Below are 13,905 nucleotides of genomic sequence, written 5' to 3'. Positions count from 1 at the left end.
GTGGATGATGGGATAGAAGCAACAACAGGATGTGATGTAATGGACACAGTTCACCAAGGTATCACTTTATGTTTTAACACACTCAATACAGTAGTCTCACTGTTGGGGTTTTATGCAAGCAGTCACCGCCCTTTTCCGTTCTGTTCTGTGCACCTTGAGGGTTGTTGAGGCAAAGATAATGAATTCAACACTTTTACATTTATCAAAGTAATGTATTATTGGCACCACATACAGTGATCCAGTTTTATTTGTGAGAAGAAATGTTTACATTTTAGTCATTTAGCAGATGCTCTTATCCAGTTAGTGAGTGCATACATTTTTCATACCGGCCCCCTGTGGGAAACGAACCCACAACCCTGGCGTTGCAAGCGCCATGCTCTACCAACTGAGCTACAGGAAATGTATGTGAATGGGTGATGATGGAAGATTCACTGGACAGATTTATGTGAATAGATATAGATACAGTTAACATTCATTGATAATTCAATAGATTATGAAAATAACTCCATTCGCTATGATGACATTTATATTCTATTATTTGATGCTTTTCTTTTATTTATTGGGTTGGTAAAACTAATATGGTACCAGCTGGTACTGTACCAGCAGGTTGAGGCCCACAACTTGGAGTCAATGTGGGGACAACATTATGTATTGTGTGTTTGCTGGGAGGTCAAGTGGTTCATGTAATGGTTCACATTGTTTACCTGATTGTGGAAGACAAAAACAAAGCAGGCTGCCTCACAGGCTGGATAGTAGAGTTGCCTTGGACCAGAATGGATGACTTTCTGAGTCTGTTTATCGCTTAGCATCTCCAGGAGGCCTAACCAAGCAAAACTGGCTGAAATTACATAATTACAATGAGAAACTGGTTGAAATTACGTCAAAACTGGTTGATATTTGTTCTTTATGACGTCAATTCAACCAGTTTGAACCAGTTTTGCCCGCTGGGAAGAATAACCGGAGGACATCAAAGAAGATGAAAAAGTGATACAATAATTATTTATTTAAAATAGAATACTAATGTACGTATATGTAATGGAAGGCCCTAATGTTATATTTCTTTTGTTGTTTTTCCACCGTGTGGAGTAAATAGGTGTTTTATCATTTTCTAATAGCAATATATTGAAAATCAATTTGTGAAAAAGTGTAAATATGAAATAAGCTTCCCTTTGGACATATGGGTGTTTCTGCGTATTGTCAAATAAGAGTTATGTTATATGGTGGTGTTAGCCTTCACAATACATAACAGAAACATTTTTAAAAAGTATAATTTAAGTTTCATTTCTAACATGGATTTCTTGTAAATACTGTGACTGTCCATGGTTTCAAAAAAACCTCATAGGTACAGCATGAAATCTGCATTACTCAAAAGGTTGTTTTTGGTTACCTTTTTACTTTAACACTATGCTATTTATTTCAAGACATTTAAGATGCACAGCAGCACACAATATGGAGAAGAAGAAAAGTCATTGAGTCACCTCCTTATCCAATGCTATTCCAACCTAGCCTGGTTAAACCAAACAGTAGTGAATGTAGCATTCAGTCTGGTTTAACCAGGCTAATTCAGACCTATGCCTGTTATAGTAAGTTTACTATGTGATTGCCTTCACTGTAACTTCTAGTCACTTCATCGTGTTTCACCGTTCACCTAAAGCTTTGACCTTTGGCATGAATCCCAACAACATTATCACACTTCCATGATGTATTGCAGTTAACATCCTCCTATGTTTGCTCCTGATTACTGTAAATGGGATTTTCCAGGTGAACAAAAGGAACAGTCGATGATCATATCAATCAAAATCATTTCGGTTTATTACAAGAATTCAGGGACCACATCTCCAGAGCAGAAGCCAAGAGACATTTCTAATTTGACTTCTCTAAGCAGGCCCTTAAATTCTAATCTCACAGCACCAATGTTCTCTAAACAACAGCCAGAGAGGCTTGTACAATGTCACAACAAAAGACAGTGATTTTGCCAGCTGCTACAAAATCACTATAATATCTGTGTGCCCTCGGCTCAGTCTACCTCCAGCGTGACGTCAATCATTATCAACAATATGAGTTTGATACGTAACAAACAGCATCGAGTCTAGTGACTATCAACCCGTGACACAAATGAGTGTCACAAATAGAATACTTGAAATCATGTGTATTACATAAAAGGAAACATTTAAATATTGTGATGTCACGAGAGGCTGTGTCCTGGAGGGACGTTACATCCCCCTGAGGTGGCTGCAAACCCAGACAGCTATGGCTCCATCTGCTGGTATGGTCGGGAACTCCACCCCTCTATGGCCAATCTTCCCACGCAGCTGAAACAAATCAGGAGCTGATGAGCTGAAGGTTTTGGGAAGGGAAGAGACACACTGAGGGGGTGTGTGGGGGGTGAAGAAACACAGTCTCCAACCTGGGCTCTCTGGAGGACAAGAGTGCTGCACGTCCACTTCCAGGAGGAATATAAGGATTTGGAGATACTTACCTTTGGGAAATACTCACCTTTGGATATATGCACCTGTGGAAATACGTGAGAGACATTTGGAAGGACTTTTTGCTGGGTTGGCCACTAGCTGCAACGTGGACTACAGTAAGGCTGGGGAAAAGTTATCTGAGCGAGTGAGAATTATGATTTTGGATGTGGAAGAGACATCCCTGAACTGTTAACCCTTAAAGAGCCACAAGAGAACAGAATTTTGTTATATTTTCGTTAATTTCCCAAGACCTATAATAAAATCCTTGTTTTGTTTGAACCTTGTCTCCTTGCACTACTTGAGCAACCCCGCTGAAAGCTGTGTATCCTCTCGTGACGTCACAGATGGTGGAGAATACGGGCATACTCAAGCGTTAATAGTGCATGTCAGAGGAGGATACCGAAGGTTTGATCACCCAGTTTTCCAAGTTGGCCGTAGGCTCCCCGCCGACTGAAATGGAGGACATATTGAAAGCCCTTGTTGCTGGCCAGCAAGCCCAGATGCAAGCAAACGTGGCTCTCTTGGAGGAGCAAAAGAAAGCCAACCTTCTGAAGGCAGAGGAATTGCAGTTGCAGAGACAGAGGGTTGTCCAAAATACCCGCCCAATAAAGGCAAGTGACTTTATATCTAAGATGGGAGCTACCGATGACATTGAGGCATACCTGCATGCATTTGAGGCCACGGCCACTAGGGAAGCCTGGCCCAAGCAACAGTGGGTTGGTCTGTTAGCCCCCTTTCTAACCGGGGAATCGCTGAATGCTGTCCGGGACCTGGGCCCTGACCAGGTTACTGACTATGATGCCCTGAAGGCTGAGATCCTCAGCAGATATGGACTCACAACGTTTGGTATGGCCCAGCGCTTTCACAGCTGGACCTTCCAACCAGACCAACCTCCTCGGGCGCAGATGCATGAACTTGTCCGAATCGCAAGGAAATGGCTGGATCCGCAGAGGAATACAGCAGCGGCGGTGGTGGAGGCCGTTGTGGTGGATCGTTACCTACGCGCCCTGCCTTATGAGGCAAAACGGTTCATCAGTCAACAGGCCTTGACCACGGCTGATCTGACCGTGGAAGCTGTGGAAAAGTACCAGGCCACAGCGGAGATGCTGAATGCTTCCCGAAAAGACCCCAGGAGTGCGGCCCCACCACAAATGGGAAGAACCCGTCCAAAGGACCCCAAGGTCTCGAACCCAGCCACGTCAGGACTTATCCCGGCTCCAGGGGGAGCCAGAAACCAGGCGGGTCCAAGAAGAGTACACCAGGAGGGGGAAACTCGACAGTGTTACCGGTGTGGGGAGATGGGACATATCTCCTGGCAGTGTGGGAAACCAGCCGATGAACCTATGCCCACTGCGGAGTCCTCCAGCTCAGCACCCACACACCGTTTTGCCTCACTCTTGGGAGTCGTAGATGGCGGCCTAGATCGACCCCCCACCTGCCCGGTAACTGTGAATCACCATGATGTGGAGGCCTTACTGGATTCTGGTAGCCGGGCCACCCTGGTGCGTAAGGATTTGGTGGGCCCAACGTGTCTGACCCCGGGGAAAGTCCTCCCAGTTTCCTGTGTCCATGGAGACACCAGAGAATACCCCATTACTGAACTTACAATGACCAGCACACAGGGAACCATACACACGACGGCGGGGGTGGTTGATTCCCTCCCCGTCCCTGTCCTAATTGGACGAGACTGCCCAGCCTTTTACCCACTCTGGAGAGAGTCTCAGGAGAGGATAACCCGAGTACCTCGGAAACGGAGAGGCAAGACTCATCCTGGGAAGGCTCCGGTGCAACCGTTTAACTTTTCTGTTGGCCACAGGGCTGGCAAGCACCACGGCAATGCGGACGCCCTCTCCCGGCGGGATGCCTTCTTCGCTGCCTTTACCCCGACGAGGACGTCGGTCCCGAGGAGGGGGATGTGTGATGTCACGAGAGGCTGTGTCCTGGAGGGACGTTACATCCCCCTGAGGTGGCTGCAAACCCAGACAGCTATGGCTCCATCTGCTGGTATGGTCGGGAACTCCACCCCTCTATGGCCAATCTTCCCACGCAGCTGAAACAAATCAGGAGCTGATGAGCTGAAGGTTTTGGGAAGGGAAGAGACACACTGAGGGGGTGTGTGGGGGGTGAAGAAACACAGTCTCCAACCTGGGCTCTCTGGAGGACAAGAGTGCTGCACGTCCACTTCCAGGAGGAATATAAGGATTTGGAGATACTTACCTTTGGGAAATACTCACCTTTGGATATATGCACCTGTGGAAATACGTGAGAGACATTTGGAAGGACTTTTTGCTGGGTTGGCCACTAGCTGCAACGTGGACTACAGTAAGGCTGGGGAAAAGTTATCTGAGCGAGTGAGAATTATGATTTTGGATGTGGAAGAGACATCCCTGAACTGTTAACCCTTAAAGAGCCACAAGAGAACAGAATTTTGTTATATTTTCGTTAATTTCCCAAGACCTATAATAAAATCCTTGTTTTGTTTGAACCTTGTCTCCTTGCACTACTTGAGCAACCCCGCTGAAAGCTGTGTAGCCTCTCGTGACGTCACAATATGCTAAGCATTGTGTTAATTACTCTTAACTGAATATTAACTTTATTACACCAACAACTAATTATTTTGCGTAACTATAATTGTTTTGCTCCTGCCGATCTCAAGGATAAAATGTTTAGTGTATTATTTAATGCATTTTCTCATTACCTCATATTTTCTTACTAATTTCCAAATCAATATATTCAAAAGGAGTCACAACCAATGACAAACATCCCTTTTTATCCTTGACATTATCACTAATTATGGTACTATTACTTTTTTGTCCTGGTTGCAATCTTTTATTTCTTTGAGCCTTACTGGTCCTTAAAAAAGAATGCACAAATACCAAACTTCTCTCCAGATATGTAGAAGCAGCAATTTATAAATGTTTCAATAATGCTTACATGTTTTATTATTTGCCTTATTATGGATTAGCATATTTCCAGCCATATACTGTAAGAGACTTTCTGTATGTTTTTTCTTCTTCTATGAAATATTGATTTTTTCTGTCTGTATTTTATTCACTGCATAGGACACATTTCATGTAAATTTCCCATCCAAAGATTTTAAGAGTGAAAATATAAAAAGTGAATATAATGTGATAACATTACCTGGTTTACTTGGTAATAAAGAATGGAAGAATATTGGAAATTAAAATGGATGTCTTTATTTTTTACATTTACCACTATTACAGGTGCAGATTAATTTTTATTTAACTAGGCAAGTCAGTTAAGAACAAATTCTTATTTACAATGACGGCCTACACCGGCCAAGCCCGGCACTACTCTTTTGGATAGGCTATTGAATGGGCATTGCTGTTGCAATGTTGTTGTTGTGTTGTTGTTGGCAGATGCATTGGAGTGAAAAAAGTTTTCCCCACACGCCAAACTGTACAGGGTCCCTTTAAAAACCTATGCAGACAGTTGGCACAGGATATGAAACCCCTCCTCCAAAACTGACGGTTGTCAGGACAACAGAATACTCTGGATGGCTACAGTGTTTCCTCTTTGACTAATGAAATTGTGATTTAGGTAAGAGTGTTATTTTGAGCTGAACAAAAATGGCACAATTTGCAACGTGTTTGCAACACTTTGGTGACTGTCGTGTGCACTACACTGTGTGTTGGTCTTTGGAATTGACAAGTTGCAACCATAGACTTAAATAGGCATTGCATCATTGTATCTGTCAATTTCCACAACTATCAACTCAGAAATGCATTACTGCAACAGTTTTACTTGCTTACTTAGTGAAAAGGCCTGAGTTAAACATAACACTGAAAACAAATATTTTAAAAATGTAATTAACATTTCTTTAGTAATTTATCTCATTACCGTAATACATAACCTTTTCTGAATCTTGTTCTTTGTCATAATTACTTGTGTATATATGTTATTTTTTATGTATACAAAGAACAAAAGGCACAGTATCAGATTAAGCCAAAATTGCTAAAGTATATGTTTTATCTTTCCTAGTATTTCCTAAATACTGGTGCATTACGGTAATAATGAGCAGGTTTCGAGGTGAGAATGTTTCGGTAATGAATGATGCATAGTTTGCCATTGAAAAACTGTACTGAGCGCAATCAGCGATTCAGTAACCCAACACATTAAACTGTGTCATTGTTAAACGATATTATAACCGCGATCGATAAAAGACAGTACTGCGTAGCCATCTTCATCCACCTGGCCAAGGCTTTCGACTCTGTCAACCACCACATTCTTATTGGCAGACTAAATAGCCTTGGTTTCTCAAATGACTGCCTCGCCTGGTTCACCAACTACTTCTCAGATAGAGCTAAATGTGTCAAATCGGAGGGCCTGTTGTCTGGACCTCTGGGGTGCCACAGGGTTCAATTCTCGGGCCGACACTATTCTCTGTGTATATCAATGATGGATCCACCTCTATGCGGATGACACCATTTTGTATACATCTGGTCCTTCATTGGACACTGTGTTAACAAACCTCCAAACGAGCTTCAACGCCATACAACACTCCTTCCATAGCCTCCAACTGCTCTTAAACACTAGTAAAACTAAATGCATGCTCTTCAACCGAACGCTGCTTGCACCCGCCCACCCGACTAGAATCACTACTCTCGGCAGGTCTGACCTAGAGTATGTGGACAACTACAAATACCTAGGTGTCTGGTTAGACTGTAAACCCTCTTTCCAGACTCACATTAAGCATCTCCAATCAAAAGTTAGATCTAGAATCGGCTTCCTACTTCGCAACAAAGCCTCCTTCACTCATGCTGCCAAACATGCCCTCGTAAAACACTCTACTCAGCAAATTGGATGTAGTCTATCACCGTGCCATCCGTTTTGTCACTAAAGCCCCATATACTACCCACCATTGTGACCTGTACGCTCTTGTTGGCTGGCCCTCACTACATATTCGTCGCCAAACCCACTGGCTCCAGGTCATCTATAAATCACTGCTAGGCAAATCCCTGTCTTATCTTAGCTCACTGGTCACCATAGCAACACCCACCCGTAGTCTGCGCTCCAGCAGGTATATCTCACTGGTCATCCCCAAAACCAACACCTCCTTTGACCGCCATTCCTTCCAGTTCTCTGCTGCCAATGACTGGAACGAACTGCAAAAATCTCTGAAGCTGGAGACTCTTATCTCCCTCACTAACTTTAGGCGTCAGTTGTCAGAGCAGTTTACCAATCACTTCACCTGTACACAGCCCATCTGTAATTAGGGCGGCAGGTAGCTTAGTGGGTAAGAGCGTTGTGCTAGTAACCGAAAGGTCGCTGGTTCTAATCCCCGAGCCGACTAGGTGAAAAATCTGTCAATGTGCACTTAAGCAAGGCACTTAACCCTAGTTGCTCATGTAAGTCGCTCTGGATAAGAGTGTCTGCTAAAATGTAAATGTAATTAGCCCATCCAACTACCTCATCCCAATATTGTTATTTATTTTGCTAATTTGCACCTCAGTATCTCTATTTGCACATCTTTTGCACATCTATCATTCCAGTGTTAATACGAAATTGTAACTATTCTGCACTATGGCCTATTTAATGCCTTACCTTCATAATTTACTACATTCGCACACACTGTATATATATTTTCTGTTATATTTTTGACTTTATGTTTTATTTACCCCATATGTAACTCTGCGTTGTTGTTTTTATTACACTGCTTTGCTTTATCTTGGCCAGGTCGCAGTTGTAAATGAGAACTTGTTCTCAACTGGCTTACCTGGTTAAATAAAGGTTAAATAAAATAAATAAATAAAAAATCCCAAACGATTTGCATAACACTAAAATCACTGATCTTAATGTAATTGACAAAAATACCCCTTACGTCATGTATGTTCAGAAGTCAAAAGTGGATTTAGGCATAAAAACGTGGTCTTTACATATAATATTGGTGTATTATGACATGGATATGTGTGGTTGTAACATATTTTTGAAGTGTTTCTGGATTGAATGGCATCCTATGGGCAAATGGCATAATACGATACACCTATAATGTATCTAAATATGTGAGATATGGACCAAAAACTGTCTTGGGATATCAAACAACATTATAGGTAAGTGTGAACACAGGTACACGTCTAAATGGGGTATATCCTCATTTCAGTGGTGGTGTTGCTCTTTGCTGAAACACAAACTCCAGATTATGTCTTTAAATAAATTAAATGGGGTATAACACCACATATTTCTTGACAAACCATACTTAATTAAATAACTGAAGTTTTATACAGTACAGTAGGTGTAAGGAGTGGTCCTAGTAAATAATTAAAGTTACCAGCACAGCACACTCATTGACTATACATTAGAATAGTTTATTAGCATTACCGAAATTAAGTTTTCATTACTGAAACAGACCTAAAAATGCGGTAATGAGAGATAATGAGAGATTTCTGTTTAGGTAAGGAGAGGCCCGTAGCTAAATCTGCAAATAAAAGGAGACAGCCATTATTAGTCAGCAAGCAATTGACCACATCACTAAAGCCCATTCATGCCTCCATGTTGGTAAGATAATAGTTCTCTGACTTTTTCCCAATTTGAGCTTTTTAGCCATTTTGGTCATGAGAAGGTAAAGTGTGGTGTTTGAGAATAAGAACCTCAATTCTGAAGGTATATAAGCGAATGAATTCAAATAACTTGCGCTTATCTAAGGACTACTCCTCTAGATGATGCATCATGGGTGAATATAACTTTATTTTAAAACTAATTGAAGTTTTTACCGGAACTTGAAAAAGCGTTACAGTAATGAGAAACATGTCCACGGACAGTGTTTTTACGTAATAAATATAATATATTTTATTCAAATAAGTTGTGTTTTTCTCAAGTAAAATTTTATAAAAATGACTTGAGAATTGAATCAGAGATTCAGATTCAGAGTGTTTAACAGTCAGATGTACAGGGTTGCAGGTGTGATTGCAGGGTACAGTGAAAATCTTATGCTCCAAGCTCCAACATACAGGACCAAGTTAAATAAAATAATGAAACTGGTCATAAAAAAACCCCAATAGAAATAGAAATAGCACTATATACATCATAACAACTGTAGCAGTGATGAATAAATAAATGTCCATTGGGGTGGAGGCAGAGTAAAAGACTGTTGAGGGGGTTGGGGGAATGTCAATAGGGGGAGCCGCATGGCCATTGAGGGGGTGTAGGGCAGTGGCATTAGGTGTCGTTTAAGATGGGGGAGGTCGTTTTTTTTTTATGAGCATGGCCTTATTTCTATTACAGCATTTTGGATGACTGTCATTCATATTCCATTCACCCAGCTCAATGTAACATCGATAGGTTTAGGCTACTACTAATTTTCCCTATACCCATCATGAGGTTGCAACAACGTAGACTACAAATTAAAGTTTACAACGTAGGTGCACAGGTCGAGAGAAATGTGAGTAATCAAGGTGACAGACAGTGACATATTCAATACCACCTTGCACACTCTTGCATGCATCTAGCTGATCTAGGTTGTAATCATTAGTCAGTTGCAAACAAAAGTTTATATTGGACAAATTCAGGCATGTTTATCTCCGTTCCGTTTGCTTCCGTTTAAGAAACGTTTTTCAACAGAATCGGCGGAATGAATACACCCCTGATCACACGCAAACATAAAATTCAGTCTGGAGTGCCAGAGTGCGCTCTGGGCGTTCGTAATTTCAGATAGTTTCGCCACGTCACGACGGCAGCCAAGCACCATAACTGGCTAAAGTTGGCTAGCTTGCTAGCTACTTCCAGACACAAATGAGAGAACACCTCACTCTGAACATTTTACTCACCCTAGCAGAGCTGGTTAGACTATTTTCATGTTATCTATCTGGTGACTGAAACTGTGCTGCTGGCAACAATTTAAAAAAGTTTTTTTGCCGACGTTTACTGACACCTGTCATATTCAACGGGTGTTGCAGGTTCGTAAATGCATCAGTTATTCTGCGCACTGGGCTCTGGCACACTCAGACTAGAGTGCTCTGGAGTAGATAGTCAGAGTGAATTTACGAACTCACCCATAAACTCTGTGTATGTACAGTATAATTCCTTCTCGCATCTCCTCCTCTCACCTTTTCCCTTTTGTATTGAAGTCAATGTACCCAGAGGAGGACAGAAGCTAGCTGTGGGCAGCCTTAAAGCTAAGTGGGCTTGTGTCATGACAGTGTTGTCAATTGCCATAAAGTGACACTAGCTGTTGTCTAATTGTTATAACAGTCTTATGAAACCCTTATGACAGAGGGTTCAAGTAAAGTGTAACCAAGTTGTCTATGTTCTATTTCTGTATTCATACAATGGACTGTAGGTATTCTAAATTGTTTATCATTTGTATTTTGTTCATTTTCATATAATAGAGAATGGTTGTGTGGAAGTGCTGGGAAACCAAATAAAGGTCATGCCTAGAGCATTGTCGTTTTGTCAAACATATAAAGTATCAGAAGCAATAAGAATATAGTCTCTAGTAAAAGGAAATTAGTTAATAAATTCATAGTCTGAATATCTTTCTGGAAATTATTAATTTTGGTTACCTATTTTCTTGTGTGTCTAATAATGTACCAATATTGTATCTAATTAAAGCATTTTCCTGTCATTTAAATCTCAACTAGCCTCTGGAATAGAAATTTGAATGCTTTATCACTGTCTTCTACCTGTAAGCCCCAAGGCATTTTTAACTCAAATACGTCTAGTAAGTTCAACTCAAAGTCAATGAAAAGTCATTATTACTTAAAATGCTTATATGGTACTGACTCACAACTAAATGAGAAGTCACATCAACTCTATTTTTCGAAGTTATGATAACAAATTAACTTTTGTCCCAGCATGCTCTACGGCAGGTACATCATTTTTGTAACCTGGAAATGGTGGAGTGATTTCTGCATATTGCAAAATACAGTTGAATTCTGAAGTTTACATACACCTTAGCCAAATACATTTAAACTCAGTTTTTCACAATTCCTGACATTTAATCCTAGTAAAAATTGCCTGTCTTAGGTCAGTTAGGATCACCACTTTATTTTAAGAATGTGAAATGTCAGAATAATAGTAGAGAGAATAATTTTATACTTGCATACTATTGTTTGTACAGATGAACGTGGTACATTCAGGCATTTGGAAATTGCTCCCAAGGATGAACCAGACTTGTGGAGGTCTACAATTTTTTTCTGAGGTCTTAGCTAATTTCTTTTGATTTTCCCAACATGTCAAGCAAAGAAGCACAGATTTTGAAGGTAGGCCTTGAAATACATCCACAGGTATACCTCCAATTGACTCAAATGATGTCAATTAGCCTATCAGAAGCTTCTAAAGCCATGACATCATTTTCTGGAATTTTCCAAGCTGATTAAAGGCACAGTCAACTTAGTGTATGTTAACTTCTGACACATTGGAATTGTGATACAGTGAATGATATGTGAAATAATCTGTCTGTAAACAATTGCTGGAAAGATTACTTGTGTCATGCACAAAGTAGATGTCCTAACCGACTTGCCAAGAAATTTGTGGAGTGGTTGAAAAACAAGTTTTAATGACCCCAACCTAAGTGTATGTAAACTTCCGACTTCAACTGTATATATTTTGCACTCTTCACTGAAATGGTTGTTCCAGTTTAAATGGCTTAGGTAGTCTCCTCATGCTGTTCCTAACCCTCGCAGTCACTATGAATGCAGGTTGCGGGTGAATAAACATTTAAACTCTCTCTTTCTCTCTTTCTCTCTCGCTCTCTCTCGCTCTCTCTCTCTCTCGCTCTCTCTACCGCACCTGCTGTTTTGCCCTCTGAATGCTCGGCTATGAAAAGCCAACGGAAATTTACTCTAGAGGTGCTGACCTGTTGCACCCTCTATAACCACTGAAAAGGACTGACCACCCCTCATATCCTGGTTTCTCTCTAGGTTTCTTCCTAGGTTCCTGCCTTGAAAGGGAGTTTTCCTAGCCACCCTGCTTCTACATCTGCATTGCTTGATCTTTGGGGTTTTAGGCTGGGTTTTGTATAAGCACTTTGTGACATCTGCTGATGTAAAAAGGGCTTCATAAATACATTTGATTGATTGATTGATTGATAATGTGAATTGCAGGTAGGGTTGCAAAATTCTGGTAAAATTCCCAGGTTTTCCATTAATCCCGGTTGGAAGATTCCTGGAAATCCTTCAACTAGGATTTGTTAAAAATCTGGGAATTTTGTGAAAGTTACCAGAATTTTGTAACCCTACTTGCAGGCCTGCTGTGGTCTGTAAACCCACATTTTAGGGAACTGTATTAGGGTAAACCTAGGCCTCAAAATAAGAACTTATGAGATATGTAATGCATTGCCATAAAAAGTGTAATTATAATGATAACATTCACTTAGGAACTCACTTGGTGAAGGCTACAGGACTGAAAATGAATGAATTCAACAACCATGTCTTTTGTCACTAACAAATAAAGTCATGGGGAGTAGCTCTACAATTCACTCGAAAAGGCACACTAGGAAATTATATTGGAGGCATAGCTTAGTGGGGGCGTTACTCAAAACATTCAACAACTCAAATCTGGACCCCCTACATGCTCACAGTGACTATCGGTTTGAGTAATGACTACAAAATCACTCTAAGTAACTGTACTCAGATATATTAAGTGCAACAGGTTTTAAATAGCTCAATGGAACCGTAAAGGAAATCACACTACAAACTATCCCCCTCATGCTCTTAAGGAAATCATCAATGTCATGGATACAGTGGGGGGGGGGGGGAGTATTTAGTCAGCCACCAATTGTGCAAGTTCTCCCACTTAAAAAGATGAGAGAGGCCTGTAATTTTCATCATAGGTACACGTCAACTATGACAGACAAATTGAGAATTTTTTTCCCAGAAAATCACATTGTAGGATTTTTTATGAATTTATTTGCAAATTATGGTGGAAAATAAGTATTTGGTCACCTACAAACAAGCAAGATTTCTGGCTCTCACAGACCTGTAACTTCTTCTTTATAATAATAATATAATATGCCATTTAGCAGACGCTTTTATCCAAAGCGACTTACAGTCATGCGTGCATACATTTTTGTGTATGGGTGGTCCCGGGGATCGAACCCACTACCTTGGCGTTACAAGCGCCGTGCTCTACCAGCTGAGCTACAGAGCCTTTAAGAGGCTCCTCTGTCCTCCACTCGTTACCTGTATTAACGGCACCTGTTTGAACTTGTTATCAGTATAAAAGACACCTGTCCACAACCTCAAACAGTCACACTCCAAACTCTACTATGGCCAAGACCAAAGAGCTGTCAAAGGACACCAGAAACAAAATTGTAGACCTCCACCAGGCTGGGAAGACTGAATCTGCAATAGGTAAGCAGCTTGGTTTGAAGAAATCAACTGTGGGGCTCCACGCAAGATCTCACCCCGTGGGGTCAAAATGATCACAAGAACGGTGAGCAAAAATCCCAGAACCACACGGGGGGACCTAGTGAATGACC

The sequence above is a fragment of the Coregonus lavaretus genome, assembly GCF_964263955.1.
Source record: "Coregonus lavaretus genome assembly, chromosome: 23".
Taxonomy (NCBI): Eukaryota; Metazoa; Chordata; class Actinopteri; order Salmoniformes; family Salmonidae; genus Coregonus; species Coregonus lavaretus.
The sequence above is the reverse complement of the archived record's forward strand: the minus strand, read 5'-3'. Positions refer to the sequence as shown.